This window comes from Alligator mississippiensis, chromosome 13, assembly GCF_030867095.1.
Source record: "Alligator mississippiensis isolate rAllMis1 chromosome 13, rAllMis1, whole genome shotgun sequence".
NCBI lineage: Eukaryota > Metazoa > Chordata > Crocodylia > Alligatoridae > Alligator > Alligator mississippiensis.
In genome coordinates, this window is record NC_081836.1 from 10,818,553 (window position 1) to 10,844,086 (window position 25,534).

General features: G+C 44.8%; 1 protein-coding gene across 4 annotated transcripts in view; it reads left to right on the forward strand.

Moving 5' to 3' along the window:
• PIK3CD (phosphatidylinositol-4,5-bisphosphate 3-kinase catalytic subunit delta) overlaps positions 1 to 25,534 on the forward strand; it is an 86,566-nt gene that overhangs the window by 18,516 nt on the left and 42,516 nt on the right. For 2 of the 4 annotated variants that reach the window (XM_059716400.1, XM_059716397.1), the window contains exons 2-6: positions 3,101 to 3,215; positions 3,636 to 3,713; positions 14,718 to 14,853; positions 15,809 to 15,926; positions 18,173 to 18,235. The gene's annotated coding sequence lies outside the window, so the exon portion shown is untranslated. The remainder of the gene's footprint in view (positions 1 to 3,100; positions 3,216 to 3,635; positions 3,714 to 14,717; positions 14,854 to 15,808; positions 15,927 to 18,172; positions 18,236 to 25,534) is intronic. The other 2 variants (XM_059716398.1, XM_059716399.1) reach the window with 2 other exon arrangements.

A 25,534-nucleotide genomic window follows, 5' to 3' on the forward strand; every position in this document is an offset into this window, starting at 1 on the left:
GGACTGCCATTGGAGGGGGTGTCTAGTGGTCTTCCTCCCCACAGATCAAGTTTCTGGACACTGGAGCTGAGTGGTGATGTTACCCCACAGTGGTAACTTGGAAGCAGGGCTCTATGGATGGGGCAGTTGTTGATCTCATGCCACTTGTAACCCTCTCTATTGACAGCTGGTGCAGGAGGAGGACTGAGCTGTGGCAAGGGCCAAGGAGGAGATGTCCACGGGGAGGGGGAAAGCCCAGCTGAATGACAGCCTGCTTTCATGGGGTGGTATGCACTACTGACAAGTGCAGGGGATGGAGTAAGTAAGGAATGAATGAGCTGGTACATCCTGCTCCTTCCCCGCATTGTCCTGACCAGGGGCAGGGAGCTGGAACAGCCTGTCCTGGCTACAAAGAGACCAAGATTTTAAAAAGCAGCAGGTGACTGGAGACGCCCATTCATTATAAATGCTGTAGTAAGGCCCAAATTGCAGAAAGCAGGTAGTCCTCCTACTGTGCAAGTCCATTTAGGGTATCCCGTGTTAGGTCATTACAGCAGCTAAAATTGCTGTGCACTTCTTCCAGTCTAACCTACAGGATTTGGAACAACATCAGTCTGGCAGGGAAGCCTGTCTTAAGCAAATAAAGGAAGAGAGAAGAGGTCAGGCAGGGCCCCCACTTCCCAATGGAAATGGGAAATCTTGGGAGTAGAGCGGGGACCGGAGTTGCCATCAGGCCCACTGGAGAAGCTGAATCTGCTTCTCAAATCCCCCTGTTGCATTGCAATCCCGCTCTCTCCTTCTTTCACTTGTAGGGCAGTCCTTTGCTGGACACATCTGTATTTTCACACAGCCGTGCAGAGTGCCTCTTTGGGTTTGGAAGTAGCGCTTTCCCCTGCCTTGCCCCCGGAAAGTTCCTGGGAGCGCGGCTGAGCCCGTCGGCCTCTGCGTGGCTGGTCAGACCCAAACTGTCCTGCCCGGTTTTTCCACCAAGGGATCACCGAGTGCTGGGCGCTCTCTTGCTTGGCCCGTCCATCTCTACACTGGTGTCCGCCATGGATGTATGAATAACCCAACCCTGCTGAAGACCCCAGTGTCCTTGTAGCCCTGAAATCTGCTGGTTTGCTTCTCCTTTTCTAAGTATTTGTTGTTGTTTGGTAGGGTTTTTTTAATCCCCCCTTGTGAACAGCATTTCCCTTCAGGTTGCTGGATTTCCCCGCCCTCTGTGGCTCTGGCCACGCTGCACCGTAACCAGTTTCCCGTCAGAGTTGGCGTGGAGTTTCTTACCAAGAGCGCCTGTGGTAATGAGGTGGGAGGGGAGGAGAGAGGGGAGCTGTCATGTCGCAGCTGCCGCTGGGTGCTTCAGTCTATTCTTTCCTTTGCCTGGCTTCCTGTTTTTTCTCACCACCGCTCTCTTTAAAGCAACAAGCTGCAAGCAGCAGCCACACGGAGGGCATGAAGCAGAGGTTAGCAGGCCTGGAGGTGCTTCTAACTGCACTTGCAGGGGCTTGGGGTGGAGGACTGCCTTCAGGCCCATCACTCGATGTTGGTGCATCCCAAGGGGCACTTGCCATGCCTGGGTGGGCATCTTCATCAGTAAGAGGCTCCATAACCTAAGGAAAGACTGCTCCAGTACGTGTACATTATTCTGACACAGATAAGCCCTTCACAGTGTCCCCCTGCCCACCAGGAGAGTGCTCACAGTAGGACGATCCCAATACTATCCAATGATACTGCACTAGGCAGAACTGGAATTTGCTCTGGCCTCTTGTGAGAAATACCCATGGAGTCTCTGAGCACTGCTCAGTTTGAGTGACCTTCTTACTAGCATCATAGTACTCCTCTTCCAACGCCATCCTGGGAGCGCTGCACTATGTAATGAATGCCGGCACTGCTTCCCATAGCATCTGGGTTTTCCTGGGAGGTTTTCTATCCAGCTACAAAGCAGTCCCCTCCCAGCCAAGCCATTTGTGAGCCCGGCAAGCTCCTAGCGTGAAGCTGTGTTACCTACAAGCTACCCTCCCTAATGCTGGCAACTTCTGCAAAGGCTGAACAATGAATGGACTGTTTAGAAAAGTGGTTCCCAAGCTGTAGTCCCTGGAGCCATTGAGCTGGAAAGTCACATGGGAGCCGGTTCCTCTGCTTTATTTTCAGCTGCTAAACAACATTACAAGGAATTGAAGATTCATCAGGGGAAGTATTTAAATGTAACTTCCATGTCAGCAGTTCCTGTAGCTGCTGCACACATTTTGTTTCATCACCAGCAAGGGGAGATGGCCTGGATGGTCACCGGTGGGAGAGGAAGTTTTTGCAAGATTCGTAGATTCTTAATCCCATGTGGAAATGAAACTTTTGCATGTGTGTCAGCTACAATCCCAGCACAGCTTTTGAGGAACGTAGAATGGGAGGGTTGGAAGAGACCTTAAGGGTGATGTGACCCAAACCCCTGCTCTAATGCAGGAATCCTGCTCCTTAATCATCCCTAGCCTTTTCCTGAAAACCTCCAGCAAAGGAGATGCCATGGCTTCCCTGGGCAGGCTATTCCACTGCTGTACTGTCTGAGCAGTCAGGACACTGAAGTGGTTTGATTCAAGATGCAGTGTTGCCAGGGTGTTATGCAGAACTGCTCTGGCCTGCAGCAAACGCTACATGGTTTGAGCACCCCTGGAGTCTCAGTCACTTAAAAAAAAAAAGAAAGAAAGAAAGAAAAGAAAAAGCAGCACCTTTGACAGCTGCAGGGCTCTGAGGAAGGTAAATAGAGAAGGCAATCACAAAAGGGAACAAGCTTGCTCTGGCAGTGGTTCACCTTGGCAGGTGGCAAACAGGAAGCCAAATGAAAGCAGCTGCTGGTACTTTTTTAGCTGACAGTGTTGTCAGGAGGAGAAAATGGGGTGGGAGAGGGAGGGAGTGCATCAATTATAGGGCCTTGTAAAATAATTAGCAAAGGCAACAGCAGGCAAATGGGTAGGGGAAGGAAAAAAGGCAGCTGCAAAGATTGTGCCAAAGAAGTATGGGGAAGAAAGGACCTAACCTGAGGTAGGAGGGGAGGTAAGAGGCCCCTTTTCTGATCAGCTTACAAGGAAAGAGCTAACTATGAATATTTTGGCTCGGTTTGTGTACTCAGGTCACAGTCCTGGAGGCCCCATCTTGGCTGAAGTCACAAGCTGCTGTCATCCCTCAAAAGCCCTTGCAGAGGACGTGCTGGTTCCTTGGCCGCACCGTGTCCACTGATGTCACAGGTAGGAAAGCAGGGGAGAGTAGATGCTGCCAACACTTGCTAAGTAGGTGCAGGACTGCACAGCTTCCTGATTCAGTACCAGAAAAATAAAGGGAGTTGGTCACAATTCTGGCCCTTCCCAGTTCCTGAACAATGCGGACAGCATTGTGATGGATGTCATGATTTCCTCTCTCCTGATGTTACAAAACAGTGGATAATCCAATCCAGGAACACCATCACAGGCGTGACCATCTTCTGTAATCCTGTGGTCTCTGGTCCACTAGCAGAATGACTGTCTTTTCTCACTCAATGCTGTAGGTGATGAGATCAAATAAAGGGTCTGTGCTGACTGCAGTCTAGCACCTCTACTGTTTTATGTGATGCAGCTGGTTGCCAGAAGATTTTTCAGTTTTCAAATATCCATATTTTCTCTCCATCACAGGCTCCTGTTTTGGTGTGTGGCTCCTAGCACACATCTCCAAGGCAGTTTACGATGCTGTTGTAATCGGAGCAAGAACAGGTGCGTATCCTCTAAGCTGACTGGCATTGTGCAAGAGTCAGAGCTTCTTTTTCCTTTTCTTTCCAAAGTCCTCCTGTGTCCCCTTCATTTAAGAGACCTGTAGCTCATTCGGCAGAGTGACAAGAGCTAACTGCGCTTTTTGACTTGGAGAAAACGCTCGCTAAATTGACAATTCTCAAATCCCTGCCAGGTAGCTTACTGCAGTGAATGAAGGCCTAGCTACCAAAAGTAGATGAGCAGATGACACTCGGTAGTGATGAAGGCCCATTGGAGGGAACATTGCAGCCTGATTTGAAAAATGTGCTATGTGGCCAAAATGAGATTTCTGAGCACTTGCAGCAGAGGGAACTGCTGCCGCTCATTCATCCTTAACAACACATTTATGACCGTGATAAATTTGATTGGTGCTATTAAGATTTTACAGTGCAAGACAAATAAGCAAGCGTAAGCCTTAAGTTCAATGACCTGCTTTACTAGAGCTCTTGTCTATAGTAAACACCCTGTGCCGCTCAGTAATGGAAAGTTTTGGGGAAACTTCTGGGGAATTTGTACGCAGCAATCAGAGCTGCTGACTCCTCCGGCAAAACTGCAAAACACTGTGTTCAGGTTCAATTCTGCTGATAACACATTTTTTCTGTTTGCCTCTTCCTCTGTGTATCTTGCCGTGCTGGCTTGTATGCCATAAAACCAACTTTGTTCTGTGTTACCTTGTTCATGTGCATTAAGACTGACCTGAAGGGAACAGGGAGGAATTTAGTGCCATGTACTGCTGGGCTCTTCCATGAGGCTACAAGCATGGAAGCTGAGTTTCCTTCCATATCCAATGCAATGGGGTTTCATGGTGATTAGAGTACTTGTCTGCTACTGGATGTGATCATCAGCTCATCTTGCAAAGGCAAGGCTGAACCAGAAGGAGCAGGTGGGGTGGGAAGCCACCTTCTTCCTCAACACAACCATAGGGGCTCACCCTCCAATATGATACCTATAGCAGCAGAAGCAGTAATAGCTACTCCCTGGGAGAGGATGGAGAGAGGTGGCTGCGAACAACTGAGCAAGGGCCAAGTGCTCTGTGGGCTCCTGGGAGCTGTGCTACCCTCCAAACCCCCCACTGGGAAGATGGCATTCCTTGAGTACCTTGGCCCATGCAAACCTGTCGAGGAGACTGACTCTCCTACTGTGAGGTCCTGAGGGATTTCTATGGCCATGCCTGGCCTCCTTGCAAATGTCCCAGGTTCTGGCCATCTTATCCTTCTGATCAGCTAGAGGCTGCAGAGCACAGGAGCAGCCAAGGAGGTGTGGGGAGTTGCCCTGAGATCTTGGGTCTGTTGTCTCTCCAATGCTGAGTAATCCAAGTGGGTCCAGGCAGTTTAACCTATGATGGCCTATGTGGCAGAGCTTCTCTAGAACCTGGATGAGCATGGGACCCATCAGGTAAGCAGGGTACCCAGCATCTGCAAGCACATAAGACCCATTATGCAAAGGGAAGCCCTGGGAGCCCAGGGCCTTGCTATTGTGAGAGGCCTGAGGTGGATGTATTTTGCACCCCAGGACACAGTCGTTTTTTGGGGGATCCTGCAGATATACAAGCCCATTGTCCCACCCTAAGTACCTGTGTGTGTATGGAAGCGTTACCTTGGTACTTTACAATTGAGGATAATTAAAATAGCACAAGATAGAGTTCCCAAGGATCAAGTAACCATCCCTAGTGATAAACAGTAGGTATAGAGAGCACCAAATTGTCTCCAGGTGGATACTGCACTGCGACACTATAGAGATATGACATGCAAAACAGCATGAGTAGGAGCTTAAGACAAAGGATGGACAGTCTGGCTCCAGTCTGGCTAGCAAACAAGTGAAAGAGAGATGTGGGACAGCCTGCGAAATAGCACAGATTGCAAAATGTGGCTTTAAAAGGAGAAGTCTGAGAAGGAGGCAGGGTGTATTTTTAGTGTAAAAAGGTCTGTGTATCTCTCTTTCTTTTGCCACAAAATAATCACATGTGTAGCAGCTGGGTATGTTTTTAATGCTCCTTTTCTTTACAAGCTTTTCTTGACACAGTTGGTTGAGCCTCTCAGTTCCTCAGAGCATCCTAAAGTAACCTTGCAAAATGAAAGAGTGGGTGGGTGTGTGGTCAGTGCAGGAGCAGAGAGGAAATTCTCTGGCTGGTGACACCTTTTAATGTGTCCTGTCAAATCTGATGTCTGGGGGGGATTCACAAACCTCCCAGGTGTTTGGCTTTTACGTGCTACTCTGTGCATAGAAACCAGGCAATCTAAGACAAAAAAACAACCCTTCATTTGGTTTTATTTCTCACGCTTTGAGTCTCCTGTTTACTGTACCATAACTTGGGCCTTAGTCATTTCTCTGCTGCACACTGTGACCATCTAAAGTGTTGTGGTGACAGTGAGATTTTTTTTTTTCCTGCATCAAGAAGCACGGGACCTGCCCCATGAAACTGGAGAAAGGATCCTTGAGTTTTTGGATTTAAGAGGTGTGTTTGGGCCGATGATAAGTCTGTCTCCTATTCTATTCAACCTGACACTGGAAAAAGTAATCAAAAGCATAAATAACATTAGAAGAGGCGTTCAACTGAATGGAAAGCATGAAGTTCTTACATATGCTGATGATATAGCTCCCATCTGTGAAAATATGAATGATGTAGAAGCTCTGTATACCTAGCTAACAAATGAGGCAAAGAAAACTGGACTACAAATGAACAAATATACAAATGCAGTATCTGCTGGTAAATAAGACATCAGAAACTCGGAGACCTCGCGTAGCAATAAACCACAAGCTTGAAGTCGGTGACCCACTTCACGTACTTCGGTTCTATCGCAGCATGGGATGGAAACATAAAGGAAGAATAGAAGCAGGAAGATGGAGACTCCTTTGCACTGCACAAACTCCTGTCATCCAAGCTCATCCAAAAGAAAACGCAGCTTCAAGTCTATAAAACCATCATCAGGCCATGTATACTCTGTGGGAGTCAAAGCTGGGCTCTCTCACAAGCAAACAAGATACTATTACCTCATTCCAAAAGAAAGTTTTGTTGTTTTTTTTACAGAAAAACTTTGGTGCACAGCATGATCCCACAGCTCAAGAATGGTGCATTAGAAGTAAAAATGAGATATCAGTTGTACAGAAACTCAACACCGATACGGGAAATCAGACCAGAATGACTACAGCGGCTGGGCCATGTTCAAAGAGTGGAAGTGATCTGGACACCAAAGAAAATGTTCCTTGAGGGACTGCAGCGGGGAAGGCCACCTGGAAGATGAAGACGAAGGTGGCTAGATGATGTGGTGTCAAATCTACAGAAGTTAAAAGCAGAGGATGAAGACATCCCTTCCTGTGCGTTGCATGAAGATGACGGAGGCAGCCAATGGCCTTTGGGGCCTATAGGGTGCAAAACTACTACGCTTAGGGCTCGTGATGATAGAGTTAAGCCATCCTTTGACTCCATCCAGCAGAGGGTAACAGTGATGCATATGAGTTAATGCAAAGAAACCAAATCAGAGAGGTCTTATCTTGAATTAAGTCTCCTGCGAGGCTGCTTTAGCTCCCACTGTGCAGAAGGGAGACATCAGGCTAAAGTGGAAAGCTAAGAAATTTAGTACTGAGCAGATGTGTGGCTGGTTTCTTTACTTTTCTTTTTTTAGTCCCTGATTAACACATCTTTTAAATATTATTTTTTTCCTAGACCTAGGGCCTGAGATCTAATTGCAGAAAATAAATTCTGTCTCCTCTTGAGTTCTGCCAATTAAAGTTATATAAAAATCCAGACAAAATAAGTTAACTCCTCCTCCTGCTTTTAAGTGGCACTGAAATCAGAATCCTCAACCAGAAGACGTCATACTTTGAGGTGATTTAATATTCACAAGTGTGAATTTTCCAATGTGACTCTTTAACAATTAGTTATGCTGTCCAGTATGTGTGTCTGTAGTAAGACTGGTGGAATGTTTTCTAATGAGACTTTTTTTTTTTTTTAAAGGAAAAAAATCTTTTTTTTTTTTTTAAAGGAAAAAAATCTTTTTTTTTTTTTTTTTAAAGGAAAAAAATCTTTTTTTTTTTTTTTTTTTTTAAAGGAAAAAAATCTTTTTTTTTTTTTTTTTTTAAAGGAAAAAAATCTTTTTTTTTTTTTAAAGGAAAAAAATCTTTTTTTTTTTTTTTTTTTTTTTTTAAAGGAAAAAACCAAAACAAAAAAAAAAGAAGTTGCAGAAAAATGTCTGGTTTTCCCTAACTATTTTCTGACAAGGAGCCTGAATACCCCAAACTGGAGAACTAAGCATTTTTTCATTTAAAAATTAAAAAATGCTTTTTGATTTATCTTTTTTTTTCAGCAAAAAACCTTACCCTATTTTTAATTAAAAAAACAAACAAATGAAAACCTGATCTCCAAAGAGAACTAAAAAAGGATTTGGGGCTTGAAGGTTTTGTGTTCTGTTAAGTCGGTATTCTGCACAAAGAGAGAGAAATGCTTTTTCCATATAGCTCAGAAGTTATTGCCATCCACATGCCGCACAAGGGAGCGGCTGCAGTTTCCAACCTGATGTAACTAAATCGGAACAATTTTCTCATATACGTGAGACCTTGGTTTCTGCCTATTTGCAGTTGTTGAGCAAACCAGTATTGCCTTTTTTTTTTTTTCCTCAACCTCTGCATCCCCCTTAAGAGCAGCTGGGCCCACGTGGCCTAGAAAGGTGCAACATGAAGGAGCTCAGGAAGTGTGCGTCTGCTTGCTCGAGCAGAAGAAAATGCTTTTTCATGTTGCAGTTATGAAGTGAACTGCACTTCTGTTCCCTTCCTGGTGTCTCCTGGTGCACCCTATTGAGTGTCAGGACTTGTACTTATGCATCTCCTGATATGCAAGTTGTGTCGTTCTGCCGCTTCTAGACTGGGTTATAATATAACCTCCTGGGTATTGGCCATGCTTACCCTCCAGGTCTAACTGACTTCTGCTACGTGCAGTTCTTGCCATGGGGAGTCTCCAGCCTGTGGTGGACTGTGACCAGGCTGCCTTCTTGTAACCCAGAGGTCAGGGCAGAGCCTTAGAGAAAGTATTTTCAAGCCACAAAACAGTCCATGCACACATCCTTCTTATTAAACTGTGGATGGTGTCATAGACGAGCCCTGCTTCTCCGCACACCACTGTGGGTGCCCATGCATCAGCACAACTCACCTAGAAAATCCCAAAATGGAAAAAAGGATGGTCTCCAATGTTCTCATCCTTTGCATCTTAAGTGTTTGCTGAGAAGTAGTTTATCTGGAGCCATTTTCTTTTCCAGACTGCCTTCTATTAAATTCAACCACTATAAAGTATGCATCCTATAGCATCCCCATATCCCAATATCAATAAATTATTACAGGGCAGCTCCAAATCCATTAGAGTAACAACACCCTGAGCAACCAGCTGGATGTAGTTACTCCATGAGGGTAAATGACTCTCTCTCTGGAATTTTGTCCTGGTGACTCATATAATTGGCACCTTTTACTGTAACACTAACAAAAAAAAAAATTAGTCAGCCTCCTCACTTGGTTCCCACGTTTTTGCTGCTCAGCATGCATCTCTTCACAGGCAGGGTTGGGACAAGACAAAGCAGCCTTGCAGTGTAGTCTAAAAGCAAACAGATCCACACTGTTATATATAGGCCTCCTCAGGAGCTGTCCCCCAAAGATCAGAGCGCTAACATGGAACGCCTTGCCTCTAATGGCCTTTGTCTCCTTTAGTGATGGGCTTTGGCTTCACTTACTATTTTCTGCATCACTATAGCCCCTAAGGCAATTGGGACTCATAGCAGAGATGATATCTTTTATTAGAACAACAAGATTTTTGCAAAAAAAAGGTCTTTAATTGCAAGCTTTCGGGCACAAACACCCTTCATCAGGCATTGATCGAGCCCATAAGAACTCTGGTCACGGACCTCATTCTGTTAGGCAGTCTAGTATTAAAAATTAAGGATCCACCCAAGCCAAATTCCTGTCTGCCTTCTGTGACAAAGGCACGTGGGTTTCTTAGCCAACAGCACACGGGAGAATGATGTAGCCAGCATCATATTCATCTGCCTTTGACTCCCCAGCCCAAATGGTCAAGTATCCATTTATATCTGGGCTGACCAGAGGGAGCCCGTACTGTGGCAAGGGAGTTTGGCCCCCAGGACAAAGCCTGCAGCCCACCCTCGCCCTGCACACAGATCCAGGGGGCACACGCCTCTCCATGCTTGCCCAGGACTGCACGCAGCAGGGGGAGCCACCCTCCCCCAGTCCCTGTGCCCCCCACCCCAGCTGAACCACTTGCAGCTCTGTCCTGCACTGCACCCCGGCTGGGCAGTGCCCATGGCGTCCCTTTGGTTCAGCACATGGGGCGATCGCCCCGCTCTTCCCCCCGCGGCCCCCACTACAGCACTGGAGGGAGCCTTCAGCCAGTCAGAAACGGGGCTCGCACTTGTATGTCTGCTGCTCACAGGAAACTGCTTTGACCACACTGCCACTGTGCCCCAGCCTCTATTTTAATATGTACCTTTCTTCAGAGAAATGTACCTAGACTTGGGGCAGTTAAGGCAACTATTTTCAAAGGTTTTGGAGACCTTTTGATGCCCGGTTCCCTACAGAATGTCCATTTTTGCCTTGAAAATATTCTTCTAATTGGCCTGATCAAGTCGTGGAAGCACTCGGAGACCTAACCCAATCTGGTACTTGATCCATTCTTGCAGCCCTGTGCCTGTATTGTCCACATCACTGACTAGCCTGACCCATCACACCCTGCCCTGTATGTTGGTGCATCCTGGTACTGCCTCGCCCCTATTGCACAGGACCACCCTGTAAGCAAAGGATTTTGCCTTAGATCATTTGACACAAAATTGGTCTGGGACAAGCAAAACCAAAAATCTGCAGCTTGTCTGAGCTGCTGTCACCAGCAGAACAGACAGTGTGTGGGCAGGGGGAAATACAAAGTTGTTTTTTCCCCTGTTGCAGGTAACAAGGAAATAAAATAGGAAATGCAGGCTGAAGCTGTCAAGTTTCTGAGTGCTTTGTGTACAGACTGTCTCTCTCTCTCTATCACTGCCCTTGCATGACACTTTTGGTTTCTCAGGGTTTGGGCAAAGCTGGTCTTTAGGGCTTGGTAATGATGCAGCAGTTACTTCTGGTGGGAACGAGTGATGGAGCAACTTCCAAGTGTCCTAGATAAGTGAGCATTAGGGCTGTGCGAAGCTTGGGGAGGCGATTTGATTCGGAGGAGATTCAGTGGCTGAATCTCCGAAGCTGAATCAAATCAGGGGGGCAGTTTAAAGGTCCGAATCAATTCAAAGCTCTCCGAATCTTTAGAAAAGATTCGGAGAGCTTTGATGATTTGGGCAGTCCCCACCTGCCGCAGCCCTCCGAGCTGGTAAGTATTAGGGGTGGGGGAGAGGACCACGGGGGGACCCCTGCCAGCCCCTCCGACCCCCACCCACCCCAGCTCAGTACTTTAAAAAAAAGCCATGGTGCTCACTGGATGGTGCCAGGCAGGGGGCAATCCCTGCTGCCCCCCCCCTCACTCCCCCAGCCCCCCCTACAGGTGCCCTGCCCAGGCCAGCTCTGGCCCTTTAAGAAGAAGAAAAAAAAGCCAAGAAAAGCCCTGGGACTCTCTGCTCCTCAGGGCTTTGGGGGCTCATGCAGAGCCCCCCACATGGTACAGGGCAATGGGGGGCTGCAGGAGCAGTGAGACTGGGGGGGGGGGGGGTTCTCAGGGGTTTTTTTCTTAGAGGGCAGGAGCTGGCCCCGGTGGCGCTGGGGGAGCAAAGGGGGGCTTGCCCCCCACCTGGCAGCACATGGTGAGTCAGGGATTTTTTTTTACAAGTGCCAGGAGCTGGGGTGGCCATTGTGGGGCTGGGAGGGGGCAGGGGATAGGCCTGTCCTGGCTGATTCGGAGATTCAGCTACTGCCGAATCTCTGAATCAGATTCAGCTGAATTGAATCAGGGCAGTGATTGGAATCACCGAATCGAATCACTGTCCCCCGAATCAGCTGTATCTGAAGCGAATACTAGCTACTTCACGCAGGCCTAGTGAGCATGCAAAGATTGATCCTGGAATCTTTTTTAATTTTAAGAGAGGAGTGCAGAGGTGACAGGAATCATCACACACTTTTCCTTCTTGTCCAAAAGTTGACTAATAAGGGCCTAAAATTTAAAATGCAATTACTCTCAAAACTTTTCAGGTTTCCAATCAGAGGACTGCTTGACAGGATGTGCAAAGGTGGATGAGTAGGGGTAGTTTTACTGTGCCACTGTCTTCTGTTAAAGTGGAAAAAAAGGTTCAGGTGACAGCATTTTTCTTCAACTTTCATTTCTTGGCTTGGGTCCAAGCATTGATCTCTTCAGCTGATATGGTTAGGTAAAGAGATTTATCAGAGCTGGTTTGTTCATAAATTTGTTCTTAACTAATTAAATCCATTTTAATTGGCAACGCTAGGTCTTTCAGAACAAATCTGAGTGGTGGCGCCTTTTTCCAAAGTAAACCTGTCCATTTTGTTGTTATATAAGACAGAATTTGAAATAAAAATCAGTACACAGACAGTCACTGAAATAAGAAAGGAGTGAATTCAAACTTCAATTATTTTGGTACAACTCTATGCAAGATCAGGTCCATTGTGTGGGACTGAAAGTTGGGGTTATACAATGGAGGTTGGTATAAAAGGTAAAATCACTTACATATTTCATATTATAGCACTCTCTGGTAGAGCTGGTGAGCACAGACACTTTACCAATGTAAATTGCTTTCCAAATCAATTTAGCAATTCCTGCCACTTTTCCATGTGGAAATTCTTACATGAGTTGAAAAATATTTCATTTTTATTTAGCCTGAGTATATCATTCATGTGCTGCAAGTGAAGCACCACCGATTTTGGCAGGACTTCTTTGCATAGCGTAAAGCACATGGTTAAATGCTTTATTGAACTGTAGCCAGACAGATGACCTGACTTGCCTGAAAATCCCTAGGGAAAAGGTCCCTGGATATTATTATTTTTTAAAATTATTTCATCATTTTCTGCAAGTAACGTAAAAAGTTAGAAGGAATGATTTGAATGAAGAATGGATAGCACACTGGCATTCTCAGCTCAAGCGGAAAGTCCAGGCTTGAGGTAGGTATATTATTTAGATGCACAGCAAGACGTGGAATTTCTGTGCGTGTACCACGAGCTAGAAGAGATGACATGACCGTTACTTGCTGCACCTTGTCCAGTGTTGTGATTCTTGACGGTACAAATTCCAGTCAACCCAAAAGCATACAGTACAAAGTATGTGTGGGGGTGGCTTTTTCAACAGTTCAAATATAATGCTTAGGTGAAACGCATCCCTTTTCTGGCATAGTTGGCAGGCTTTTCATCTTTGGCTTACATATATGTGCATTTAGATTGGGGGTGGGCAAAATGCGGCCCACCAGGCCATTCTGTCCGGCTCACAGGGCCCCTAAAAAATTTAGAAAATTAATATTTATCTGCCCTGGGCTGCCTGTCATGCGGCCCTCGATGACTTGCCAAAACTTAGTAAGCAGCTCTCTGACCAAAATAATTGCCCGCCCCGATTTAGATGATAACATGTCTGTCATATGTAGATTCATAGATGTTAGGGTCGGAAGGGACCTCAATAGATCATCGAGTCCGACTTCTGTATCCTTTAGTTTTATTAGTTTGCAAGCGTTTCTTCTGTACAGTTATATGGTTTGTGAGTGTGGGTTATGCACTGTTTTCTATATAGCTTGTTCATGCAATGTTTCATTATCTGTTTCTATTGTTGTAAATCATTCTATATTAACGGGGGCCTGGGTAATAGGGTCTGCTTGCCCTGAGGGGTTAAAGAGAAGAATCCAGCTAGCCCAAAAGTACTGTCTCTTGAGCTTGCCTTAAGGAGAAATCCTCATTGCCTTTGTACATTACTGCAGTGGTATATTCTGGCCTGGTAAGAGTTAAAAAGAAGTCGACTGTGTTGAAAAGTGTACCTGGTGAGCCTTAGAGCTCAGCAGGCTTTTACCTGCTGGTTGGTGCTGAGCAAGAGTTCAGAGGAAAGGATGTGGGCAAGTTAGAGAGAGTCCAGGGGAGGGAAATGAAAATGGTTAGGGAACTGGGGCACATGACTGGTGAGGAGAAACTAAGGAAACGGGGCGTATTTAGTTTGGAGAAGAGAAGACTGAGAGGGGATTTAATAGCAGCTTTCAACTCCCTGCAGGGGGGCTCCAAAGAGGATGGAGCTGGGCTGTTCTCAGTGGTGGCAAAAGGCAGAACAAGGAGCAATGGGCTCAAGTTGCAGCAAGGGAAGTCGAGGCTAGCTATTAGGAAGAACTTTCTCCCAAGGACGATAGTAAGGCTGTGGAACGGTTTACCCAAAGAGGTGGTGGACTCTCCATCCTGGGAGGTTTTTAAAACCTGTCTGGACAAAGCCTTGGCTGGGATGATCTAGTTGGGGATGGTCTTGTTGGAGCAGGGGTTGGACTAGATGTGACCTCTTGAGGTCCCTTCCAGCCCTAATTTTCTGTGATGCTATGACCCAAACAGAAAGCCTGCAGATGTCTTTCCAAGAGACAGGGGGAGATATCACCTGGATGGGAGGGTGCTGTTCCCTAGTTTCATAGTAGCTAGGGTCAGGAGGGACCTGAACAGATCATCTAGCCTGACCCCTGTCACAGGCAGGAATGAACGCTGGGTTCACAAGACCCCAGACAGGTGATCGTCCAACCTCCTCTTGAATTTGCCCAAGGTAGGGGCAAGGACCACTTCCCTGGGAAGTTGGTTCCAGATGTTGGCCACCCTAACTGTAAAATATTGCCTTCTGATCTCTAACCTAAACCTATCCTCCTTCAGCTTATTACCATTGTTCCTTGTCACCCCAGGTGGTGCTGGGGAGAAAAGGGCTCTACCTATTTGCTGTTGATCCTCCCTGATGAGTTTGTAGGCAGCCTCCTCAGCCTCCCCTTGCCTGTCCTGCTGCCCTCTCACCAAGTGTGTGGCCCTTCTCTGAACCCTCTCCAGGCTGGCCACATCCCTTTTGAAGTGCGGCGCTCAGTACTGGACACAGTGCTCCAACTGCGGTCTGACTGAAGTTGCATAGAGGAGGAGGATCACCTCTCTGGACCGGCTTGAGATGCACCTTTGGATGCACAACAAGGTATGGTTGGCCTTGCTGGCTGTGGTCTGGCATTGGCGGCTCATGTTCATCTTGGAGTCAATAATGACTCTGACATCCCTTTCCGCCTCTGTGCTTTCAAGAAGGGAACTCCCCCACCTGTATGTATGCTGTGGATTCCTTCTCCCAAGGTGCAGCACCCTGCATTTGTCTACGTTGAACCCCATCTTATTCTTATCTGCCCACTTTTTGTAGTCTGCCTGTTGATCTCTAAGACTGTAGAGTGAAAGGATGTAACTCAGTGGAACTGGGTAAAACAGCTCTGTGGTTTTGGTTTCTGTTGAACAAAACAAACCAACAAATAATTTTTAAAATCTCAGATCCGGAGTGTGAAGAACATGCATTTCAGACAACATGGGGTAATAAACCCCTCTTCTAACAGAAGGGGACCCTTAGCGGCAGTGCTCCTCCATTCCTAATCTCTCTGGGCACCTAATTTTACAGATTGTTTGATCCTTAGTGCTTTAACTTTTGCCACATTGTCCCCTCAGTCTTTTTGTCCTGTAAGAAAAAACGAGAGTTAGCAAATCTTCAACAGGAGATCAGAAAAGCTATCAAGAATACAGCAACTCTTTTGCTGAAGCTAAAAAAAAAAGGGGAGGGAGGGGGTGCAGATAATCTCTCTCTAATGCAATGGAGCTCAAACTTTTCAGACTCAAGGTACCCTTTGGAAAATACTGATTCTTACTTTCTACTGGTGTTTTTTTTTTTTTTACTGCAGAAAAATAGAGCAATTCTTGAGTTGCAAAAAACTCAAAAAGACCACAACAGGTCAGAGTGGTTTTAACACTATGGATTCCTATTTGAAATCTTTCCGTTTATCTTGTGAATCATGTTTGTACACCTAACAGTGCTAACTTTGTGTGGATGCCCCACAGCATCCTTGAAAGGATCTTCAGGCACAAAACGTCCCTAAAATGCTTTGTTCTTCCTTTAGCTTCAGCCATGCCAGGAGGGAGAAAGATGCTCCAGTGGTTTGGGTACTGGCCTGGCACTGGGAAAACCTTGATTTGATTCCCTGGTCCTCGGCAAATTCCCAGTGTGACTTTGGTCAGGTTAGTCTCTCTGTGCAAAATGAGGTTGATGGCAATGCTCTACCTTGCCTTGGGCATTGTGAGGCTGAATGCATAAAACTGAGAGTTTGGTAAGGCTATTTGAATAACTGAGAGTATTATTAGGTCTTATTTATTACCGCCAGCCCAAACTAAACCTGTCAGTTCTACACCACTAGTGAAAGAGGGTTATGCAAATTGTTCTAGGCATGTAGATACCCATTGCAAACACTAACAAACTTCCTCCTTTGGTGATGGAGAAACTGAGTCAGCAAAAAACTTGTGAGATGATAAATGTAATGCACTGTACATGTGTACTGTACCTTGTACAATGGATCCTCAATCTTGTTAGAGCCGCTAGGTGTACCTAGTATCAAGAAAATCATCATAATAAATGCATCTAGGTAGTGATATGTCTGTTACTGTTCCCTGTTCCCAAGGCTATTTAGATGATCAGAACATGCTTCTTTGAAATAAAAAAACAAAACAAAACCAAGTGTAAGCATTTTTAATGGCCTAAAAAGAAAGTTGGTCCAAATTGTGAGGACAAACTCTCTCTCTTTGCTATTGGTCATAGTTCCCTTTTCTCCAACACTGTCCCCAGAGTCAAAGTGGTAATTTTATTTCCTGTTTTATAAACATATGAGTGAGTCTTAATGAAGTTTGCCCTGGGTGGAAATTCCCCATGTTCATGACTGGAAATTTCACTCTGTGAATCTCAAAAATTCAAATTTCTTCATGCCAAAATGGCCTTTCAGTTTTTCAAGAAGAGAAAACAATTCTCTGCACATAAAACCGTATCACCCCCCGATGATTCATGCAGTCCCCTTTTTGTTGCTGAATGCTTTTTCAGGTGGTAGCTCAAGAATTCTTGCAACATTTGTCATTAGCCTCTGTCCACTCGTGGAATTGTATGTTGTTCTTGGCTGGGTTTCATAATGTAGTGTGTGGATGTTTTACTTAGAATAACTGGATAGATGCTTTAAACTTGAAGTAAAACAACAATGATGTGAAATCCCCCTTCCCACTGCAGTCCCAGGTCTTTCTTAAGCAGATACATAACCCTGCATGACTTTAAAGGGGCTCCATGCAGGAGGACCTACCCACACAAAGTAGCCTAAAAGATCTGGATTTTGATGGAAATGCTTAATAAGGACCCTTATAATTGCCGAGGTGGGAGGTCTTTAATTTTTTTTTCCTGGAAATGCAGCTTCACATTTTCAGCCCAGTCTTATTTTTCTTGTGTACATAAAACTGCTGTAGACTTCAGCAGGACTTTTGAGATTGCAAAGCAGTCAGTCTTCATTTCTTAGATCAAACCCGGGGCACAATATCCCTCCATGGTAACTTAAAGAATAAACATCTTGGTTCAGTTCAACAGACGCTTACAACTCATAATGGAAATTTGTGGTTTTATTAGATCACTTACTTTCTGTAAAAAATACTCCTAAGAACTTGGGTTGCAAACAAATGAAAGGAAAGTTGTGTTTTCTCCTGATTAAGTCATTTTCAGAGACAGACTGTGCCAAACCTTAATTTGTGTTAGTCTCTCTCTTATTTCTGTATCTGAGACAATCCTTAACAAAAGAAAGATAAGCACTTAAATGACTTCCCTGAATTCCACAGTTCTGGGGGGTGGGAAAAAACGTACGATTTTGGTAAAAGAAAATAACAAGAGACGAAGTTTTTATGGGCGATACCTTTTATTGGACCAACTGCATGGTTGGGATGGACCGAGACAAGCTTTTGAATGCTGGAGCATCTTTCTCCCTCCTGGCAGACCTGAAGAAGAATGCATGCCCTGCATATAACAGCTTGTCCAAGTCTATCTCAATCGTGCAGTCGGCCCAGTAAAAGACATTACCCAAACCAATCCTTGCCTCTTGGATATTTCCTGGACCATCGCAGCTACAGCAGCACTCCAACACTACCAAAGCAATTAACAGTACTTTGTGTTTGCATGTTAATACTTTCTACTTCTGTCACATTGTCACTTAAGAATCTCCAACTGCTACACAAAAGTTAATTAAGCCTTGCAAAAAAACTCATTAGATATGGTAGTTGTATTATTCCTATTTTGCATATGAGGACACTGAGGCACACCTTGTTCAAAGTCACAGAATTAGTGTCAGTGCTCAGGTGAGAACTCATGAGTGCCTGACTCCCAATCACTTTCTTGAAAGGAATTAAACAATAAAATCTTTTAATAAAATTGTTTTAATTCATGGTTTTGAATCTTATTTTTTCAGAAGTGAGTATCTGAAACCATATCCCTGATGCCACTGGAACCCTTCACTATCATGTGGAAGCCGGTTAGTAGCTTTTTCTCTTCTCTCTTACCATCTGAGTAATAAATTCCATTGTGTGCTCCAAGATGTAGTATTGTCTGTCTGTAAAATCAATGCTAAGGTTAATTTATTTTTCCCCCTTAATGCTGCACTTGGGCACACTCGCTCAGATCTTGCTGCTCCATCAACGTTTATTACATCGAAGAAGGTATCAAAATTTGATGCTTCCCTTCTCATTCTGCTACTCTGCAGCGAGGAATGGTTTGGGGGAATTTTTCTTCTGCAAAAGCCTTGGCGATGATCAGTAAGAAAGAAATCTCAGTTTCCTTGTTGCAGCTAATATAGATCATTTTTTTCTGCTTGTGGCTCTTCTGCTAAAACTGCTGAGTAAACAACGTAGGAGTGCACCCTTTTCAAATCCACAGTGTCATTTATCCAGGCACCTAGCTGCACATACTTTTGAACTACATGACCTGGGCAGGGACACTAAAATAGAGCCATTCTGGCTTTGTGAATTAAGTACCATCTTCGTTGTTTGTTTCCTCCTTCTTGCTCCTTATCAAATCCCATTTACTTCAGCACGTTTCATAGTAGGTAGGGTCGGAAGGGACCTAAGCAGATCATCTAGTCCGGCCTCCTGCCATGGGCAGGAAAGGATGCTGGGGTCAAATGACCCCGGCTAGGTGGCTGTCTAGCCTCCTTTTGAAGACCCCCAGGGTAGGGGCGAGCACCACCTCCCTTCGAAGTTGGTTCCCGCTCCTAGCCAGCCTGACTGTGAAGTAGTGCCTCCTGATGTCTAGTCTGAATCTACTCTCAGTCAACTTATGGCCATTGTTCCTTGTTACCCCCAGTAGTGCTCAGGAGAACAGGGACTCTCCCATTGCCTGCTGGTCCCCCTTGGCAAGTTTATAGGCGACCACCAGATCCCCTCTCAGCTGTCTCTTGTGGAGGCTGAACAGGTTCAGGTCCTGTAGCCTCTCCTCCTAGGGCCTGCCCTGCTGCTCCCTGATCATACGAGTGGCCCTCTTCTGGACCCTCTCCATGCTGTCCACATCCCTCCTGAAGTGCGCCGCCCAGAACTGGATGCAGTACTCCAACTGCGGCCTGACCAGTGCTGCATAGAGAGGGAGGATCACCCCATCTGTGGATGCATAACAAAGTGCAGTTAGCCTTCCTGACTGTCCCCCCCCCCCCCCCCACACTATCAGCCCATGTTCATCTTGGAATCGATAACGACTCCGAGATCCTTTTCTGACTCTAAACTGATGAGAAGGGAGTTCCCCAGCCTGTAGGTGTGCTGCTGGTTCTTCTCCCCAGGTGCAGCACCTTGTGCTTGTCCGTATTGAAACCCATCCTATTCTCATCCGCCCACCTCTGTAACCTGTCGAGATCTAGTTGTAGCCTGTCCCTCTCTTCTAGCATGCTCACTTCTCCCCACATCTTCAGTTCAAAGGTACCTTTTTAAATAAGGCTTCATCTAGCTAAGGTCCTCATTGGAGGCTTCAACCATTCCAGCATGTGTTAGGGGCTTGGTGCTGCATTATTTCCCAGTAATTCAAGGCATTGTTCTGTTGCCACTGGTTGCACCCTGAAGCTGACAGGTATCAGCTGTTGAGGTTTTCCCATAATTCATCATCCATTTGCCCTAGAGCTAATGGGCATATTTCCTTCCCTTGATTTTCATGTCAAAGTGTGCATGGTAAATGAACAGAAACCTCATAAAGGCCTGGTCACAGCACATTATTCTCTGGAACTCCTCCTGTTGGGCTAAAAAAACCCAAACTGAAACACAATTCAGTTTAAAAAATTGTAAATGAGCATAAAAACTGCTGAGACTTTCCATATCTGCCCTGTACAGTAACCATCACATCTTCGAAGCATAATCAGCCTAAATGCATCTCTCTCATGGAAGCTACTTGGGGAGAAATAAAGAGGAAGAACCTTTAGGAAGGAAATAAATACTAGCTTCTGTGGATGTGGTTCCTATGAGCAATCAGCATCAGCAGAGCTGTGCCTGCCTCACAGAGGAGCTCAGTTCCATGTAGTCAAGAGTAGAATTGGGAATAAAACACTGTACAACACTTCTTAAGGTCCTCCGAGGTGCAGAACGGCCACTAACCTCTTAAGAAGAAGCGAGGATTGCACTCATGACAATTCATTCCTTTTTCCTGTTGCTGTGCATGGGTATAGTGCAAGGTGCACTTCTCATGTATCCTGCGGACTGAATACCTCTGATTCCATGTTGCTGCTCAACTACCTCTCATCAGAGGTTAAAGGGTATTTCTCCTTGAGGATGTACCATGGTGAATTTGCACCCCCTCTGAGACTCTAAGCCTCAAAACTGGAAAGAAATGTAGGAAGTCATAAGAAAGAGGGAGAGAGAATCCTGTTAAAATACTAGTTCATGGGAATCTTCGCCTATGCCCTCAGCCCTCCTCCATTCTGTGCATGTCTCTTCTTTCCTTCTGTTCACATCACCTAGCCCTGATGCAAGAGGCCTTTTGACAACTTACATTGCCAAAAGGCCTATTGCACTTTTCTTCCCCATTGCCTTCAGATCCATCACCCTTCCAGTCACTTCATTGTCTTTTCCAAGTTAACTCAATTTAGTACTTTAACACTTTGTTCTCTCTGAGCTCATTACTTTTGAGAGGGGGATATTTTAATTGCCTAAAACACATTATAAGTGGCTAATACCACTGTCTAATAAAAAAAAAAAAAAAAATTGTTTGCTTAGCTCACCAGACTGGTAGTTGGAAGATCTCTGTTCAGTTTCTCGTTTTTTCCACCATTTCTCTGTTTGTTCTCGAGTAAGTGACTTCTTTGTATCTCGGTTTCCCCATCTGTTTTGAGCGCTGGAGCTGGGCAGAGATTATGATACTAACCTTTTTAGTGTGCTTTGAGAGCTGTGTGTGAAAAGTGTTAGATATTATTTATTATGAATAAAATCAGAAGGATCGGATGTTGCAAAATGCATATACTTTGTTTAGGGGAAACTAAATGGTAAGCCCTAGATGTGACCGGCCTCTTTTTTTCTTCCTGAGGATGCCTCTGTGCTGTTAGATTATTCATGTGCGTTATCACTCATGTCCTATCACACTGTTGAAGCTATAGTCACGTGGGGCTTTACATTCAACGTTTGGAAGCAGATTTGAACTTCTGCAAATCTTAGAAGTTTGGACTGGAGTTCTGATGTAGTCAAATCAATAGTTTCTTTGTCTGGTCTGGGAAGTGGGAGGTAAAGGTAGGCTGGGGAATTGAATTGGCTCTGCAAGGAGTATCTGTAAAAGCACACACAGAAGCTGCTTGTATAGTCCTCTTGGGATGGGTGTGCTGTAGCATTTTTCAGTGTTCAAAGGCTCTGAATCTGGGAATGAACATGCCCAGCAGTTTCAGGAAGAAAGGTGCAACACTAAATATTACATTTCCCTATAACATCTGCCATAAAAAAAATGCAATGCTTCAGTTTCCAACATTTTCAGAGAGCTCTCTTAGGCCCCACTCGGTATGTGCGTGCTTAACCCATGAGACAGCCTGGGTTCCTCCAAATCAGAATACACTCAGCGAAGCAGTACAAGGATCCGAGAGGGACTCATTAGTTACGGTGAGAAGAAGTAGCCAAAACTATGACTTATCAACATTTAAAGTACTAGATCTCATGCTTGATCTGTTTGGCTGGATGCAAGTTCCTGTGAAGAAGGATCTTGTCTTCATTATGCTTGTGCTTGAGCTCTCTGCTGTGGCCTCCAGGCTGGATTACTGTAAGCCGTTCTACCCAGACCCTTTGACTCCCAAGGCAAAAACTCCCTTTGATTTTTTTTTTTTTAAATGAGAGCAGGAGTCAGCTGCCCTTGCAGACCAATTGTAAGTGACAGCTGTTTCAAACGCGGTTGCCCGCCTGTTCAATGGTGTTAACCACATGGAGTGAAGAGTTTTTAACTCTCCAAAGACTGCTCTGGCTTCCTGTTTGTTTTTGTGGTTCAAATACATGTGGCTTTCCTTTTTGGGTACTCTTAGCTATAGGAGTTTTAGCAGTAGTAGTGGTGAGTACTGTTTTTATGAATGTTATTTTTACTAGTTCTGTAAAGCCCTGTAGGATTTGAGTCTTGGGACATGGTCAGGTTATTTTTTTTCCCTATGTGCCCACCTGGTAGCTAAGAGCATGCTTACTAGAAGTGCCTAGACCTGGGGGGGTGTATTTTGCAGTGGCATCCTCACACTTTGCACACTCCATCTGGCCCCTAGATGTTGAGTTTCAGCTATGAATCTTGCATGAGATTGGCCTTGAGAGCGGATTTTTTAAAAAGAGAAAGTTAGCAGCTGCACAGAGTCACTTCAGATGTGCTCCATGCTTGAAGTGGGTTGCGGACACAGCAGGGTGGTTGGTGTCTTTGGTTGGAGCAGGGAGAGCAGGAACAAGTTGGCAAAGAGACAGGTGAATAAGTATGGTAGAAGAGAGCTGTGAAGGGCCTTGAAGGTTAAGACAAGAGGCTTCAACTAGATTTGATGGAAGAAGAGGGATTCTGAGGCAGGTGTGCTATATAAATAGTCACTTCATATGGTCACAAGATCAGCGTCTCCTGCCTCAAAAATTATTCCTTTTGATTTAACTTTGGTGGTGATACAATAGCAGCAGCCGCCCATGACCCTGTGTAGAAGCTGTATTTTATTTTCCATCTTGGTGGCAGCTGAGAGTAGGGATCTTTGTCCTTTGGGCTCCAAGTACTGCTCATACCAGAGGAGCTCAAAGCAGAGGCTTGTAATATAGACCAGCAACGACAGGACGGGGTAGGTTTTCATCAACCCCTTCCAATTGACTTGCGCCATTAAGCCTCTTTTACCTTCTTTGTAGTATATTAAACACAGTAAAGAAGACTAATTATGTCTTTGGTTGCTCACCAAAATGGTGGTGCTTTGTGGGGGGGGGAGCAGAGTTTAATGTATATAGTATTTTATGTTGTAGTGGGTTGGGGGTTTTTTGGGGTGGGGGTTTTGGGGGTTTTTGGAGAGAGAGCATTTTAAATCCAAAGGGTGTTTCCTTCTGAGATTAGAAACTGAGCTGGTGTAAAGAAAAAAAGAAAGATAATCACCAGACTAATCAGATAAACACACCGTTCTGGTTCAGTTGGTAGTTGCAGCAAAGCATAATTGTTTGTTTCCAGGGATCCCTAATTCACAAGAACATCGTAGCAATACAGTTTGAATCGGATAATTTGCTTACATAAAATAACCATGTGATCTTCTGGACTGCATCCCTTATGCACCCTCTATTTAGGTCAGGGTGGGCAATTATTTCAGGCAGACGGCCGCTTACTGAGTTTTGGCAAGCCATCGAGGGCCGCATGACAGGCAGCCAGGGGCAGATAAATATTAATTTTCTATCTAGCCTGTGGGGCCCTTAAAAAAAAATTTAGAATGGCCTGGTGGCTGCATCCGGCCCGTGGGCCGCATTTTGCCCACCCGTGCTTTAGGTCATGTGTAAAACTTAGGTTTTAAGGTCTCTGGGGCAAAGACCCTGTCTTCATTGAAGCACCAAATATGTTCAGCTCTATAAAATAGTTGTGTTACAGGATGAACAAAGCAACTACTTGCAATTTCCCTTGCGCTGCTCTGGAGTTCTTGGTTCCTTAACCCTGTTGAACTGGAAACTTTTTTTTCTTCAGCTTCTTCCCACTAGCCCTTCTGTGTTTAATGTCATGTAGACACCTCTGGGCAATGTCATGTTGTTAACATTCAGAAGTACTGCCCATGTGAGACTTGAAGATAATGAAAAGAAAGGCTGTTAGAAAAAAGCAGAACAGAAACTAGAATTCCAGTAAACAGTCTGTTAAAAATATCTCAACACATGTCCAAGCCTATGACTGAAAATAGGAGACAAATTCAGAATTCTAAAAGATTAGATTAAAATGTGATATCTGGGTTTCAACAAAGTTAAGGACAGGATGTTTCATTCAACATCATGATCAAGAATAACATTTTGTACTTATGCTAAGCTATCACTGTTCCATCCCCAAATGTTCAAGAATTGTGAATTGGTCCCTAAGAATAATGAGCATGTCTTTAAAGCGCAAGATTATTTTTCCCCCTAAGATTTGGGATGCTTGCATAATTGCATGCCTCCAGGAGTGGGTGTTTTAAGAAGAATGCATACAAAAAACTAGAACTCTTGGTTCCAAAATTATACCTTTTATTAGACCAACTGGAAAATGGAAGGAAAATTGTCCTTTTCTGCAAGCTTTCAGGAGCAAAGTCCCTTCGTCAGGCTCTGGGAAAAGTGTAGATGGTACGAGATGGTAAAAAGTCCCCATAGGTAGGAAATAAACTTCATTTTTGCACGGAGGGAGCTGAAGATGAAAGTCTGTCCCTCTGGGTCCATGAGTGTCTTTTTAAGAAAAATGCCAGATTTGAGGCTCATGAGAAGTTCACATGAGTTACAAACAGCAAAGAAGTGAAAGCACATTGTTATTTATCATGCAAAATAATTATTATTTTTACTTAATGACCTATTAGACCTAGAAAGAAATAATTAAAGAACAAGGGAAAAAAGGTAGATCGTTTTGGAGGTAGCCAAGGTAATAGGTATCAGGAAATCAGGTTTCTGTTGACTATTTATTATTTAATATCTAAGATATATGAGGCACTTCTCAAACAGATAGGGAGACAAGGTAAGGGAGGGAGGGAAAGAGAGAGATTTTTGAATGCAGAAATAGTAGTTAGGTGCCCTATTCCCATTGAAAATTAATGAGAGTTGAGTGGCTGGCTGCCATTTGTGCATTTGAAAATCCCTGCCCTCTGTCTCCTACCAGGTACTAATTCTCCATGGCACCTAGGGAAAGTTGCAGAACCTTCTTTCGTGCTTCAAATTCCCTGCCTGTAAAATGGGGATAATGCAAACCTCGCAGGACAGTGCTAGGAACTAGGTTTGTTCCCAGTTAAGCTTGGAGATGCTTGTGTAGAAGGCACTAATGCAATATAAGCAGTCGCTACATTATGCCTCTGTCCCAGACCTCTCCAACATACCTTCTTTTCATGGGCAACACTTACTTACTCTCATGGGCGGATCTAGAATTTTGCAAAGGGGGTGCAGGTGCATCATCACCTATGAAACCATGCCTATTTTTCTCCAGTTAAAAATAAACTAGAAGCTTTACTCATATGCTAGGGGTTTAGGGCTGGATTATTCAGTTTAAGATTGCCATGAAATTATATTTGTTTTTGCTTCAATGTGTGTTAAAAACAACCTGCAGAGCTGTGGAATAGGAGCTTCATGACCAGGAGCAGTGAACAGGCAGCAGCATGGCAGGACAAAGGTTAGCCTGACTG